The sequence below is a fragment of the Oncorhynchus masou genome, chromosome 24 (assembly GCF_036934945.1).
Source record: "Oncorhynchus masou masou isolate Uvic2021 chromosome 24, UVic_Omas_1.1, whole genome shotgun sequence".
Lineage (NCBI taxonomy): Eukaryota > Metazoa > Chordata > Actinopteri > Salmoniformes > Salmonidae > Oncorhynchus > Oncorhynchus masou.
Genome location: NC_088235.1, coordinates 70621129 through 70633724, shown reverse-complemented (window position 1 = coordinate 70633724; position 12596 = coordinate 70621129). Strand labels below are relative to the sequence as shown.

The 12596-nt window shown below is 40.9% G+C and overlaps 1 long non-coding RNA gene across 1 annotated transcript; it reads left to right on the top strand.

The window, feature by feature from the left end:
* The first annotated feature begins 3313 nt into the window (after positions 1–3313).
* LOC135511688 (uncharacterized) lies at positions 3314–6563 on the top strand. Its single transcript, XR_010451297.1, has 3 exons — positions 3314–3428; positions 4006–4067; positions 4190–6563. It is a non-coding gene; the product is annotated as an uncharacterized LOC135511688 (long non-coding RNA).
* The last annotated feature ends 6033 nt before the right edge of the window (positions 6564–12596 follow it).

Genomic DNA, 12596 nt, shown 5'->3' with positions numbered 1-12596 from the left:
CATGGAAGCTGTGGACCTCCCAAAATTGCTGAAAAGGTAGCACGGATCCAGAACTACTCATACTCTAGGGTGTGGATGGTCTAATAATACACAATATCAACTTCATGACTCCTCAATGTTGTACAATTATGATGGGTCATTGCTTCGCTCTCTGAATCCTCCCATTTTTACAATGTCCAATTTTTACTGCTAGCTTCTGTCCTCCTCTGGGTACATTGACTTCAAATCTAAACCTAGGACGCTCATGGTTCTCACCCCCTTCCATAGACTTGCACAATACTTATGACAACTTCTGGAAGACGTCCTCCAACCTATCAGAGCTCTTGAACTGACATGTTGTCCACCCAATCAAAGGATCAGAGAATTAATCTAATCTGAAAGCATAAACTACAGCTAGCTAGCACTGCAGGGCATACAATGGGTGAGTAGTTGACTCAAAGAGAGAGAAAGACAATAGTTGAACAGTTTTGAACAAATTAATTTCTTAGAGAGAGAGGTTGTAATTTTTTTCAGTTTCACTTACTTAGCTAGCAAATGCAGCTAGCTAGTTTAGCCTACTCAAACACCCTGCCAAAATAGAGGGACGCTATGTTAGCTAGGTGGCTATTGTTTGAATGAGAGGCATTGATGCGAGTAACCAGTCTTGTTCAGTACATCACAACACATCTGGGTATCTCAAGCGCCCCGGTAAAACAGAAGAGTTGCAGTAATGAACATTTACCATCAGATGGCATCACTGTGCCATCTTACACCCATAACAGCTATGACTGTCCAACATAACACTGGAACTCTTACAAGTCAAGGTAAGCTTTTGGTTTTACTAATTTATTGCCACTGGGACCGCCGGTGTAAGTGCTAAACTGCTTACTGACTATACACTGTAGTGTTACTGCATGATTGTAGCGAGTTTACTAACTTGTTCTATTAGCTATGTTAACTATGACATTGCTTTAGCTAATATGGTGACAATGATGTTGGCTGTGTGTAGCGGTTATGATATTGTTTGGCTTTTTCCGCCTGGTCACATACAGCTGATGTGTTGTGCATTGAAGTTCACAAGTTTAGGGAAAAGGTGAGAGGAGGAGAGCGCATAGATGAGAGAAGGAATTCAATGTGGCTGCTATGAAAGTGAACTGTGTTCACGTGTGATCAGGGGTATATTCATTCTGCCGATTGTGTGGAAAACGTTTCTTAAATGGAAGCAAGCGGAACAAAACAGGGATAAACATACCTGAATTTGTCCAATAGAAACTCTCGTTTGCAGCTGTTGGACTCATGATTACACCCTAGATCAGCAAGATGCAGGCTGGAGTGTTCAAGGCAGTATTGAATGTGTCACTGTCTGTCACCTCAAATTTTTCTCTCGACCTGTGTGCACTTACATTGTAAACTTTCATTCACATCATAATGGATGTAGGGAAAATTTGAGTAATATGTAGTAGCCTAAGCCAATCGCTGTTACATTGAACTGGGTGAATGGAAAATGAATGACAGTCATCCACAGGGTTGGGTAGGTTACTTTCCAAATGTAATCCATTACAGTTACTAGTTACCTGTCCAAAATTGTAATCAGTAACATAACTTTTGGATTATCCAAACTCAGTAACGTAATCCTATTACAAAAATCTATGTTACCAATTGAACAACATCTATTGCAGGATAAATCAATGTTAAAATGGACATAGCTGGCCATATATGGATGTTAAATTTTACTTTATGGGTTGGTTATGTAGGCTTCTTCAAACCCATCGCTTTCGACTACACATAATATGATTAAATGATATCTTTACATTAATATACTATATATAATTCATAAGTCCAAAAATGGATGTCGTAACTATGGATTGCCCCTTTAAGTCTATCAAAAGTGTGTGAGTTTGAGCATGTGTCCATTAGGCCTATGGATTTAAAAAAATATCAGCATGAATTAGATTGCGCAATAAAAGCCCCACTTTTATTCCATAGGCTGGGATCCACACTATGCAGCTGTTGCAAGAGCGCATTTTCCACTGGCTATCTACTGGTTTCAAAAACAATGATTGACAGGCATTTTAAACTTCTTGAATTCAACCATTTTTGGGTTCAAGTACACATTTATATTTGTGAACAGCCATCCACAACAACCACAATCGGTAAGGCGCAAATAGCTAAATGAGAGAGCAGCGGTGTTATTCACATCAATGCGCGATGTAGATATCAATAATAAGTGATATCTGTATCGCCGTAGACGACAACACTGTTGTCATCCTTAACTTCAAGCGTTTTTTCAAATTGGATAATCTTTGGATGCCAACAGCAGTCGCATCATTGGAAGACAGAGCTTGGACTGCAGCCTACAAAAGCCTATTCCTGCTCTTTTCCCGTGATCCATCAAACACATTTGGTGTGTCATCATAGTGGTCTCTGACTTGTGGTCAGACTCGCTCAGGTGGAACAAACTTACATTTGCGCCTTTTTTCAATGCTGATTTGAATGTCATTGAGAAAACAGAGAAGTGATATTCAAAGTAATCCTCAAAGTAATCTTCTAGTTTTTCAAAAGTATCTGTAATCTGATTACAATATTTTTTTTGCTGGTAATGTAACAGATTACTGTTGCCGTTTTTTTGTAATCCTTTACTTCCGAACCCTGATCATCCAATATGCTGTAATGGAAATAAGGCTATGCTCATGAAAAAAAATCATCCTCCTCTTAAACAGCACCAACCGCCACTGACACACACACACACACACACACACACACACACACACACACACACACACACACACACACACACACACACAGTCACAGTCACAGTCACACAAAATAACAGTTTCTGGAGGTTCTCTCCTCATTTAAAATAGTGCATTATACAGTATAAAGGGAATACGGTGACATTTGGGGTGCATACTATAAACTGAGCCGAATACAACAAACACATCCATATATTTCTATGTATATATTCTTATTACATCCTTTCTTGGATTTGTGTGTATTTGGTAGTTGTTGTGGAATTGTTCGACTACTTGTTTGATATTACTGCACTGTCGGAACTAGAAGCACAAGCATTTCGCTAGTCTCGCAATAACATCTGCTAACCATGTGTGTGACCAATAAAATTGTATTTTATTTGACATTTGTTCAAATTATTTAATGCTTCTCCCATTAAATAAAGGAGCCAGATGGGTGTCCGGGGTGGCATCCCTGACATCTGATTGGACAACCCTGGCCGTTTGATGCTGATTGACCTCTCACTTCACCTCTTGTTGAAAGAAGCATTTATTTTGATGTTCGGCGGCGCAGTTTTTTGAATCGAGGACGAGGAAGAGAGAATGTTAATGTTGGTTGCGAGATACAGAAGAATAAGAAGGACACACAGAAGAAGAAGAGAGATTATTTCCACAGCTCCACGTGCTCTTTTCGCGATTGGCGAAAGCATCATATTTAAAGTAAGTTTTAAGGTTTTAGCAACGGGTTTAGGTTTCATGAACAACATTTACGAAAGTTGATTCGCTGTGTAAGTTAACGTTAGACATTTGGCTCCATTAACAGACAGTTAACCAGATAAGAGAGATCGGTTCCCAATTTAGCCTAACCTTATGTTCTTCTGTGCTAGTAATACACGCAAACACAGTGCAGTGTTTAGCTCATGTTGGGTAACTAGTAACGTTAGGCTACAGCTGTCATTATTCAGCAAGTTAACATTCAGCAATTTGAAATCCACTAACTCCGTTAGATTTTCGTACTTGAACTCAAAACAAACAATGTGTTATTATCATCAATCTGTTAACGTTACTCAAAAGATGACCACAATTTGCAGATAGCCTGTTTGCTATTGTGAAGGTGTAAGAAAGTATAGCTAGCCAAGTGCCTTACTGCAGAGTAGGGCTAGACATGATCTAACGAGTAACTTACAGTTGGCTGGTAGTTGATTTTAAGGTACAGCTATGATAATGGGGATTTGTAATTGAGATTGGACAAAAATGTGGGTAATTTGATGCTTAGATGTCTTATTTTTTTGTATAGGATCAATTAAACATGAAAAGAAAGGGAGAGATCTCAGACTTCTGTTCCAAAAGGACACAATGGTAGGCAAGGCCTATACTTTAAACTACACGTTTTAGTTAGCAGCTGTTAGTATCTAACCTTGTGGATGCCTTAATGATACATTTCCGTGGAGATATGACACAACATTTAACGTGTATTTCAGACGTTTTGAAGATCCAGAGAAGACGGTCCTGTACCAGCTGTGTTTGTAAACATTTCCCAGAACTCAGCATGGTTCTCGGAAAAGGGCTTTCAACATCTCCTGGAATAAGGACAATTCATGGCTTGAATATACTGTAAATCAAGATTCGACTTATTGTTTCGCCTGTATGCATTTTTCTCTGCCCAATAGACCTGAATCTGCCTTCACACCACAGTCGGGTTATTGCAACTGGAAAAAGGCGCTATTTGAAGATTCTGGGTTTAAGCTCCATTCGAAGGCAGAGCATCATATCAATGCTGTGTATTGCTTGGAATCATCATAAAAGGGCTATTGACAGCAACTCATTAATGTTAGACGTCATAAATGAGGACCGGAAAAAGTAAGTGGAGGAGAACTCTACTTACATTAAAACAACTGCAGATGTGCTCCTATTAACTGCCACTCAAAATATAGCGCAGCGAGGTCATCGAGAGTCTGATGACTCTCACAACCAGGGTTTTTTTTTTTTTTTTTTTTTTTACATTTAGAAGAAATCGCAAAGCATGACCCTCTCATAGAGAAAGGGATGAATGCATGTGGCAATGCTAAGTACACGAGCCACCAAATCCAGAACAAAATTCTTGAGGGCTTAAGCTGAGATGGTACAAAGTGAAATAATATGATGTGTAAAAGAAAAAAGTTTTTAGTGTAATTACAGATGAAACCAGAGATTTAAAGAAAAAAAATAACAAATGTCTTTAGTTGTGTGGTACTATTACAATGGGGCCATCCACGAAAGCGTTTTACACTTTGTCAGCTGAAAGCTTAGATGCAGCAGGTCTCACAAAAATTATAATTGATTGCCTTGAAAAACATTGTTCTGGACTACAGAAATAATCTTGTTAGGCAAGGCTATAACGGTGCATCCGTCATGAGCGGAAAGCATTCTGGTGTGTCCGGATTCAAAATTGTATGTGCGCTGTAACGCACATGTTTTGGTTCTTGTCGATGCTGTAAAATCAGTGCCTGAGACAGTGTACTTTTTTGCTCTCCTGCAGAAGTTTTATATCTGGCTCGTACGTTCATCTCAAGTGGCTTGCAGTTCAAAAAGAGCCGTAGCCACAGTAACAGCCCAGGGAACGACAGGGACTTACGGATGTAAGGTGGGCATGCAGATACATCACATGCCGTAATCTGAGGGACAGGCTTCCAGCAGTTCTGGGAGTGCTACAGGATACCATACTTGAAAATATTGGTGATAGATTAGTGGAGGCAAGGGGCCTTCTTTCTCAGATTGACATTTCATAGAGCTTTTGGTTACCTTTTTTTATAAAGTGCTTGGTGATGCCAAATGTCTTTCTGACATGCTCCAATCAAGCGCTCTCGACCTAGCAAGGGCTGTGGATCTAGTAGGTGCCCGTACAGACACATTACAGGACTACAGAGGGTGACTTTGGAGAACTATGGAAAGAGGTTGCAGAGCACTGCAAAATAAGTGTACAAACTTTGTGTAAAAGACAGCCTAAAACAAGCTTAAAATTTCACGACTCATTGATGATGAGCACTGTAGGACAAAAAAATAGTGACCAAAGTGATGGTGAGAGCTTCCAAAGAGTTATCTTTTATCTGGTGCTTGACAGTCTCACAGCTGAGCTGCAGAATTGTTTTTCAAAGCAGAATTGCGAGATAATGCAAGGGGTCCAGTCTCTCAACCCAAAGAGTACAACATTCTTGAATGAGGAGCCTCTGTTTGCCTTTGAGTCAGATTTAGAGGACCTCAAACATGAGGTTCATCAAACCAAGCGGCCTCTTGATACAAGAGAGAAAAGTGGAAGGGACAGACCGTCTCCTCTCCTTGACTTTGTTGTGTTTCTAGAACCTTATAAAGAGGTCTTCCATGAGCTATTTCGACATTGCAAGATTTCTGTTGTTACATCAGTCAGCAGTGCTTCTTGCGAGAGAAGCTTCTCAGCTTTAAAACGGATTAAAACTCACCTTAGGACAACAATGGTCAATGACAGGTTAAGTCACCTCGGGAATTCTCAGTGTTGAGTCGAGGAGGGCACGCTCCCTCGACATGGATGAGTTTGTGAAACATTTAGTCAGTTCTCACCAGAACAGTATAATTATGCTGTTTTAAATCTACCTAGGATAATTTGGCACTTAGGCAGTCCCTCTGGTCATGATTAAAACCTGCACTGTGTACTAGCTAGAACACTGACATTCTAAAATCATAAATCCAAAGGGTATCATGTCACATGTTATTCGGTCTTGATTAGGCCGATTCCAAAACTTTTCTTAGCTATTAGTTAACATATATCTTATGAACATAAATATGTAAGTATGTAATATTGATGGGCTCCCAAATTATTTTTAAGTCAATTTCTGCTTGATACCAGGTATGTCAAATTGCAGTTGTTGTTGTTGTAAATAAACTATGCAATTTATGTAACACACAAATGTTATCTTCTCTTTGGTGCTTGAGCTTTTTTTCTGAAAATATTTTGGATGTTCAACATTTTATAAACCCAGATGATATATTCATGAAAATAGTGACCCAAGTCTCTCCCGTATGTGACTAAGACATTGAGCTGCAGTTCCGAGGTAGAGACACTGACTATTCATAGTATGTTAAAGAATTCTAGTGAAGTAACCCTTTTGGACCACACTACAGTATCTGCCACATTTTGAAGAACTCTGGGTTAAGTGAATTATCACTTACATTTACATTTAAGTCATTTAGCAGACGCTCTTATCCAGTGCGACTTACAAATTGGTGAATTCACCTTCTGACATCCAGTGGAACAGCCACTTACTTCTACCTCTAATTCAGCAATCATAGGTTTCATTCATGCTCCTAAGATGCCAGGTTAGGGTTACACACACATTTTCTGTCATGGTCTATGGGCCCCCTGAAGTAGCCTTGGCCACCCCATGTATAAAACTCTTGTTTTGCCACTGGCTCCAACATGTGGAGATCGTGTCTCACAACCTCTCCTGCTGGCGGCTGCGTGTTTGCTCCCTCTGCTGGTTATGTGCGATCTGGGCTGAGGCAGCGCGGGAGCAATGTACTGTATGTATATAAATACTAGATTGAGGATGTTATGTATTGGACAATGAGAGGCTCTGAAGCCACCGTCCACCATGTCCGCCACTCGTCTGAAGGAGGAGTCCTCCGTTGGAATATATTTAAACTCTACAGAACTTAAATGTAATGTTTAATTAACCCTTTACACTTGTGTGAATTGACTTGTATGGATAGGGCTACATTGAAATGTTTCCTACAGAATAAATATGAGAAACGTATGCCTAAGGAAGGCAGCAATTGAGTGGGAACAATTTGGTAATTATGGGAAAATTATCATACCAAAATTGTGGTCACAACGGTTCACCGGACACAATCTAAACATTACACTGTTGATTGTATATGCATTTTACATTTACTGTACTTTCCGCGGCATTTGTTGATGACGAAATCTGAAAAACATTTAGTAACTTGATAAGAATATTTCTGGAAAAGGAAGGGGTAGGTGCAACATAAGACAAATGACAAGGGTTTGAGTGAGAGGACAAACTGGTGTCTCTAAGTAGCCACACACCTCTCCAAAGTGTGCACAGTTCCTAAATCATTTCAATGCACTTTTATGACTCAAATAAGCAAGCTTGATGTTTTGTTTCGAACACAACCCTGCATCCCCGCCATCACACAATTACTGTTGTTGTTTACGCAATCCAAAAACGGTCCATTATAAATCGCAATCTGGCACAGTTGAGCATGAATTGAAAGCTTGTTCTATTGCCAACATAATAGCTCATGGACAGATTCACATGTAAATGGGAATTTACAAATTTTCTATCATTTTACTTCTGGGTAAACAATGTTAATGCCAACATGATTTGCTAAATTATTTTTAAAAAATATGATTTTACTGTATTTAGGGTTTCACAGGGAAATTCAAAAATGACTGTAATGGTGCTTATAGAAATTAGTATTGAACAATGGCGATTTTAGCATGTAAATTATTTTCTTTTCTAAAAATGTTGGGAGCCCCACCTGCCCTGAATGACGGGTCGCCACTGGTAATGAATGCATTCAGGTTTGTGTTCCACAGTGAATTTTCTTCACAGTAGACAAAACATATACTCATTCTGTTCAGAATAAAAATGAATATGGCTCCATATTCAAATGCTCAATGAAACTCGTTTTTCAACCACTCCACAAATTTGTTGACAAACTATAGTTTTGGCAAGTCTGTTAGGACATCTACTTTGTGCATGACACAAGTCATTTTTCCAACAATTGTTTACAACAGATTATTTCACTGTATCACAATTTCAGTGGGTCAGAAGTTTACATACACTAAGTTAACTGTGCCTTTAAACAGCTTGGAAAATTCCAGAAAATGATGTCATGGCTTTAGAAGCTTCTGATAGGCTAATTGACATAATTTGAGTCAATTGGAGATGTGGATGTATTTCAAGGCCTACCTTCAAACTCAGTGCCTCTGCTTGACATCATGGGAAAATCAAAAGAAATCAGCCAAGACCTCAGAAAAAAAATTGTATACCTCCACAAGTCTTGTTCATCCTTGGGAGCAATTTCCAAATGCCTGAAGGTACCACGTTCATCTGTACAAACAATAGTACGCAAGTATAAACACCATGGGACCATGCAGCTGTCATACCGCTCAGGAAAGAGACGCGTTCTGTCTCCTAGAGATGAACATACTTTGAATCGAAAAGTGCAAATCAATCCCAGAAGAACAGCAAAGGACCCTGTGAAGATGCTGGAGGAAACAGGCAAAGAAGTATCTATATCCACAGTAAAACAGGTCCTATATCAACATAATCTGAAAGGCTGCTCAGCAAGGAAGAAGCCACTGCTCCAAAACCACCATTAAAAAAAGCCAGACTACAGTTTGCAACTGTACATGGGGACAAAGATCGTACTTTTTGGAGAATTGTCCTCTGGTCTGATGAAACAAAATATAACTGTTTGGCCATAATGACCACTGTTGTCTTCGGAGGAAAAAGGGGAGCACTTGCAAGCCGAAGAACACCATCCCAACTGAAGCATGGGGTGGCAGCATCATGTTGAGGGGGTACTTTGCAGGAGGGACTGGTACACTTCACAAAATAGATGGCTTCATGAGAAAGGACAATTATGTGGATATATTGAAGCAACATCTCAAGACATCATTTACATTTACATTTAAGTCATTTAGCAGACGCTCTTATCCAGAGCGACTTACAAATTGGTGAATTCACCTTCTAACATCCAGTGGAACAGCCACTTTACAATAGTGCATCTAAATCATTAAGGGGGGTGGTGAGAAGGATTACTTATCCTATCCTAGGTATTCCTTGAAGAGGTGGGGTTTCAGGTGTCTCCGGAAGGTGGTGATTGACTCCGCTGTCCTGGCGTCGTGAGGGAGTTTGTTCCACCATTGGGGGCCAGAGCAGCGAACAGTTTTGACTGGGCTGAGCGGGAACTGTACTTCCTCAGTGGTAGGGAGGCGAGCAGGCCAGAGGTGGATGAACGCAGTGCCCTTGCTTGGGTGTAGGGCCTGATCAGGGCCTGGAGGTACTGCGGTGCCGTTCCCCTCACAGCTCCGTAGGCAAGCACCATGGTCTTGAGCGGATGCGAGCTTCAACTGGAAGCCAGTGGAGAGAGCGGAGGAGCGGGGTGACGTGAGAGAACTTGGGAAGGTTGAACACCAGACGGGCTGCGGCGTTCTGGATGAGTTGTAGGGGTTTAATGGCACAGGCAGGAGCCCAGCCAACAGCGAGTTGCAGTAATCCAGACGGGAGATGACAAGTGCCTGGATTAGGACCTGCGCCGCTTCCTGTGTGAGGCAGGGTCGTACTCTGCGGATGTTGTAGAGCATGAACCTACAGGAACGGGCCACCGCCATGATGTTGGTTGAGAACGACAGGGTGTTGTCCAGGATCACGCCAAGGTTCTTAGCGCTCTGGGAGGAGGACACATCAGTCAGGAAGTTAAAGCTTGGTCGCAAGTGGGTCTTCCAAATGGACAATGACCCCAAGCATACTTCCAAAGTTGTGGCAAAATGGCTTAAGGACAACAAAGTCAAGGTATTGGAGTGGCCATCACAAAGCCCTGACCTCAATCCTATAAAACATTTGTGGGCAGAACTGAAAAAGCGTGTGCGAGCAAGGAGGCCTGCAAACCTGACTCTGTTACACCAGCTCTGTCAGAAGGAATGGGCCAAAATTCACCCAACGTATTGAAGCTTGTGGAAGGCGACCTGAAATGTTTGACCCAAGTTAAACAATTTAAAGGCAATGCTACCAAATACTAATTGAGTGAATGTAAACGTCTGACCCACTGGGAATGTGATGAAATAAATAAAAGCTGAACTAAATCATTCTACTATTTTTTTCTGACATTTCAAATTCTTAAAATAAAGTGGTGATCCTAACTGACCTAAAACAAGGGATTTTAAACTTGGAATAAATGTCAGGAATTGTGAAAAACTGAGTTTAAATGTATTTGGCTAAGGTGTATGTAAACTTCCGACTTCAACTGTATACATGGCCATAGAGAAGATGCCGAGAAAGAGGGGGATATCTAAATCAAGTGGTCTCTATCACCTCAGAGGAAGAGGGGCTGTGGCACGGCTGAAAGAGGACAACCCTGATCTCACAGCTTACCACCGCATCATTCATCAGTCTGTCCTGTGCGCCAATCTGTCAGAAGAGTATGCTGAAGTGATGAATGCAATGATTAAACACATCAACTTCCTCCGGGTGTCCTCATCTCAACAACATCGCCTGCTGAGAGAATTCCTGAAAGAAGTTGAGGCAAATGACCTACCGCTGTACAACAACGTAAGATGGCTCAGTAAAGGCAGGGTGTTGGAACGCTTTTGGTCCATTATAAAAAGGAAATAACAGCTTTCCTAGTACAGCTCAAGAGCCAGAAGGCAACACAGTTTTCACTTTTTTTTTACAAGACGAGAGCAAAATGGAGATTGTTGCTTTTTTGGTAGCCATTACATCCCACCTTAATGAGCTCAACATGAAACTACAGGACAAGAACAATTCAGTTTGTGATTTGATGACATCTGTCTGCTCCTTCCAGAGGAAACTGGAAGTGTTCAAGGAGACTGTGCACACTTCCCAAAAGTGCAGGAACAGGTTCATGGTGAGAGAGATGTTTCTCCTCCTGTTGACTTCAGAGACAAGCTGATTGGAAACTTCAGAAATTGCTTGGACAACTTCAGCCTTGGACTGCAGCTCCTTCTGATTGGGAATCCATTCCTCATCACATATGATTTTCAAAGGAGGTGACACAGACCTTCAAGTGGGCACATGCTGGATCTCCTACAGATGGTACAGGTTGATCTGCAAGCAAATGTTGCACTGCGAGAGCACTTTCAACTAACTGATCATGACGCTTTCTGGCTGCAGGCAATGTCTGAGACTGTTTTCCCTGGTCTAACCAAAGTAGCATGTTTGGCTCCACATACAGTTAGAAGACTCACATCTCTACTATGAACATCATTAACAATAAGTACCGTTCTAGTCTCACCAATGAGCACCCACATATGTGCATGACAATGGCACTGACTCCATTCCAGCCAAGGTTCAAATGACTGGCAGGGCAAGCAACAGCCCATTTCTCTCACTAAAGAAGAGAGATGGATGGAGAAGTGAAGTGGGAGAGAGTGGGAATGATAAATATTAAACCTTATTTGTTTAAAAATCAAAGCACTTTTTTCAGAAACAGGCACTTTTTGTTATTTTTTTTGTGAAGATGCAGTCTTGTTTTGCTTGAAATGAGAACATTTGTGATTGGCCTACTTTTATTTATGATTGGGCTGCATATTTATTTAACCTCATGTTTAAATGTGTCTGCATTGAAGATGTGCAATAAATATTGTTGAAATGTTGTACTTTATTTATTAGCTCTACATGTACAAGAACTACATATGCCCCCCAAATCATAGCGCACGTTAGACATTTTAACGGTTTGGAACTTTTGGGGGAGAATGTTAGTCACTGGACCTCTTTGAATTCAAATTGTGCACCCCTGCCTTACACCATGGCAACCCTGCCTCCCTACAAGCTATGGGTATGGGTTCCTGCCTCAATTAGAAAAAGGGGACCGTCTTAAACATCTAAACCAAAGGGAAAGTTTTGGGATTTACAAACTACAGGCCACTGAGTACCCTGGTTTAAATGAAGACATGGATTTTTCACCTTTTCTGTACGGTTGTGAAAGGTCCCTTTGCTGTCATCTAGTGGACATTTTGGTCCATTGCCCTCAGCTATGTTTAGACTGTGGTCCATGTTTGCTGTGTTCTCGTGTACTGTAGAATAGATGGCTCTCCTATTCTTGGCACTTTGCCCAGTCATGTTTAAGGTTAGAACTGTTTTTTGGTGGCTTTTTGATGCTTCTAGC